The following is a 4,099-nucleotide window of genomic DNA, read 5'->3' as shown; positions in this document are numbered from 1 at the left end:
ACCAAACATCTATGTGGGAGCGATCGGCAACTTTCAGCCGAGCACGCCAGAGCACCGCCTCATCTCTGCAGGCCTTCAACGTAGCAACAAGGGACTGCGGATCCTCTCTGAAGACGACAGCGTTCCGTCGCTTCCAGAGCCTCCAGCAGCAGAGTAGGACGAAGGCTGCCGGCGAGGCATCACCAACCGCTGGAGAGACATCCAGGCGATGAAGAGACCCAACCACAGCCTCATTTGGCGACACGCCGATGCTACGCCAAAACTGCACCGCGAACGGGCAGCCAAAAAAGAGATGGTTGGCGGTCTCCAGAACAGCATCACAGCAGGGGCACCCTGCCTCCGCCGCCGTGAGGATGGTCTTACGGCAAAGCACATCCCGTGTGTGGATGCGAGACATGGAAAGCAGCCACCCGAAGAATTTGACTCGCGATGGCGCCCGGGACGACCAAAGGAAGGATGCCGACGGAGACTCCACCCCACCGAAGCGTGAGAGGGCGTAAACACCACGGGACGAGAGACCTCCACCGGGGGCAGCGCACAGAGCGGCGACTCGGGAGTCCGGTCCACTTGCTGGGGGGAATCATCCATCAGTGTAGTTGGACAACAGCGCACTCCTCCACGGCCCTAGGGGTGAGCCGGGGCACCAGCAAGGCACGCACCCCTTGCCTACGCGCCGCCCACACCGAGGTCTCCGAGCAGGCCGCGTGGGTGTAGAGGGCAGGGAAGGCAACCCGGATCACCCCACAGGCGAGCCAGTCATCGTGCCAGAACGAGGTCGCTCTCCCGTCCCCAACAGCGCCCCTGGTGAGGGATCGGTAGACGGGCAGCAGACCTAGGAGGGCACCCCAATGCTCGCCTTGGAGGGGGGAGCGGCCGCGCCCAAGGAGGGCCCGTCCATCCAGCTGGCCCCAAACCCAGGCGGCCCATCGGGACGGCACACCGGAGTGAAGGCGATGGAGCAGCTTGAGGAGGAGGCAATCGTTCTGGACTCCAAGCGCCCGGACTCCGAGCCCTCCCTCTGCCTTGGCCCGGCAGACGCGGTCCCAGGTGACGAGGCATTGAGCACCAGAAGCCCGGTCTGCAACATTCCAGGAACGCCCGGCGTAGCCCGTCCAGCCTAGAGATAATGGCCGGCGGAAGGCGCATGGCAGCCATGGCATAAGTGGGGATGGAGTCCAGGACCGCGTTGATGAGCACCAAGCGTCCTGCCGGGGATAGCAGCCTCGCCCGCCACCCCGCCAAGTATCGATCAACCTTGGCGAGCATGGGAGCAAAATCTTCGAGCTTGAGCTTGTCGCAGGAGAGCGGCAACCCCAGATAAGTTTGTGGGAAGGAGCCCACCGTGCACTCGAATGCAGCCACTACGGCCTCGAGCACCTCCGGGGCAACATGCATGGGGACGAGAGTGCTCTTGGTGAAGTTGATGACAAGGCCCGTCGCGGAGGCGAAGAGGTCAAGGATGCCACGCAGCCGAGTCGCCCCCTCTGGGCAGGCGCGCATTATGATCAGAGTGTCGTCGGCGTACTGGAGCACCACAGGCGGCGCCCCCTCACATAGCGGATGTCGTAGAACCCCGTCCGCCCGGATCATGCGCTGGAGCACGTCGGCGACCAGGAGGAACAGGTATGGTGAGACAGGGTCCCCCTGCCGCAGCCCCTTGCGGACCGCGAACCACCTCCCAGGCACCCCATTCAGGAGGACGACAGCCTTCGAGGACTTGAGAATGAGATCCATCCAATCACACCAAGCTGCCGGGAACCCCCGAACCTCCATGATCCGTCGAAGGCTGGGCCAGGCAATGGAGTCGAAGGCTTTGGCGAAGTCGAGCTTGAACACCAGCGTCGGGGCCCCCCGCTTGCAGCAGCACTGCACGAGCTCCGCCGCATAAACGAAGTTCTCCGAGATGCTGCGCCCGGTCAGGAAGCCGGACTGGTCCGCGTCGATGAGGTCGCCGATCTGACGCTGGAGGCGCGAAGTCAGCCCTGGATAGAGGATTTTAACGTCCCCGTTCTGAAGAAAGACGGGGCGAAAATCGCCACGTGAAGGCACGCCCTCCTTCTTGGGGAGCAGAGCGATGAAGGCCCTGTTTATCCCGTCGAGGCACGCGGTGCCGCCATGCACCTCGTCAAAGAAGCACTGAAGGTCTCCAGAAACCGCCGACCAGGCGGCCTGGTAGAAGGCGGGGCCAAGCCCGTCCGGGCCAGGGGCGCTAGTCCGGTCAAGCACAAAGACCGCGGCGCGGATCTCCGCCCTGGAGAAGGGTGCCACCAGCGGCGCACCGTCGACCGTAGGCGCGCCGGCGTACAGGGACGCCAGGTCGAACCCCTAGGAGGTGCGGGGGGCCCGGCCCAGCAGGTTGGAGTAGAACCGCCGCAGCGCCGCCTCCTTGGCGCTGTGATCAACCAGCTCAACACCGTCGACCGCAAGCACCCGGATGGCGTTCCCCCGATGCCGCTGAGACGCCCGGGCATGGAAGTATCCGGTGTTCTCGTCACCTTCCGCAACGGCCCGGCACTTCCCCCGCTGTCGCCAGTAGGCGGCTTGCCGCACCACAGAGCCAGCCAACGCAAGGCGGGCATCACTCCGCAGCTCGGATTCGGCCAGGGAAAGCCGCCGGTGCTCCTCCAGGTAATCTAACAAGTCAATCAAGAACTGGCAGTTGTTATCAAAAACAGGAATGAACTTGTGTTGTCGTTTCCAAACCTTGGCCGCAGACCTGAGACATTTCTTCTGGCGGGCAAGGCGAGTCGCAGCACAGGGAGAGCTAGGGGCGCGCGACCAGGACGGCAAAACCGCAGGGAGGAACAGAGGGTCCAGCAGCCAGGAGGTTTCGAAAAAGAAACGCCCCGCCGACGGGATGCGGGTAGAGACGGAGACAACCAGGGGGACGTGGTCGGAAGTGATTCTGGTGCGAGAAGCAAGCGTGGAGTCCGGGAAGAGGGAGTCCCAGGCTGCGTCAAAAAAAGCCCGGTCGAGCCGGGCGAGAGTGGGAGGATCACGTTTATTAGACCAAGTGTACAAGCGATCAGTGAGAGGGAGTTCCAGCCATGCCAAGGCGTTGATCATGGTGTTGAAAGCGGACGCGCGGCTGGCGTCAAAACGATCGTCGTTCTTCTCCCTAGGCAGGCGGATGAGATTGAAGTCCCCCACGATCAGCCTTGCCCCATCAATGGCTGGCGACAAGGAGAGCATATCATCGACGAGAGTGGTCAACCGGGGCATAGACGTTAGTTAGGGAGAAGGAGAGGTCGGAGACCGTGGAGGCAAGCTTAGTGGTAAGAGAAAAACACGACCGAGCGCAACTGACAAGGGACAGCTTACGGGGATCCCAAGCTGTGATCACCCCCCCTCGAGACCCATCGGCGTCCTTAGTGACAAACTCAGAGAGATAGGGGGAGGAAGGACCAAGCTTTGAACACATCAAGAGCCGCGAGCTTGGATTCTTGGAGACACACCACAGTGGGGGACACGGACGAGATAGAGTTACGAACGAGATCACACTTATCAGGGTCCCCAAGGCCCTGAACATTCCAGAAAAAGAAAGACATGCATTGAACGCGACTAGCCATGGACACCAGCAGGCACCCAAGGGGGGATACAAACACACACGCTACAACGGGAGTAAGACACCACGTCACCCAACCTGACAGCGATAAGGGAAGAACGAAGAAGCAACAAGGCTCGGGCAACACAGCCAGGAGCGGAAACAACCAGGACTCTAATCATGAAGAGGAGCCGACACCGACGAAGACTTGACAGCAGCCGCCGCACGCAGCCCCGCGACGGATGCCGAGGACAGAGGCTGCACCACCGCATCGATGACACGGTCACGCGCCGCCTTGGCCTGGAGACGGGGAGAGCACCCAATCAGGGCGTCCTTAAGAGCACGATGCTTGGCCGCCTTGTTCGCAATTGGAACGAACGCACCCGTGTCAGCCAGAGCCAAACGCGCGTTGCGCCGCTCCGCCTTCTCCCCCAGCCCCGCAAGCGCGAGCCCGCGCCAGGATCCGCTGCGGGCGGGGGGCAGGGGTAGAAGGGGATAACGGCACGGAGCGATATGGGCTCTTGTCCCCAGCCCCGGGAGCAGGAGAGGGCGAGT

The sequence above is a fragment of the Triticum dicoccoides genome, chromosome 7A (genome assembly GCF_002162155.2).
Source record: "Triticum dicoccoides isolate Atlit2015 ecotype Zavitan chromosome 7A, WEW_v2.0, whole genome shotgun sequence".
NCBI classification, from domain to species: Eukaryota; Viridiplantae; Streptophyta; class Magnoliopsida; order Poales; family Poaceae; genus Triticum; species Triticum dicoccoides.
This window is presented reverse-complemented; position numbering follows the sequence as displayed.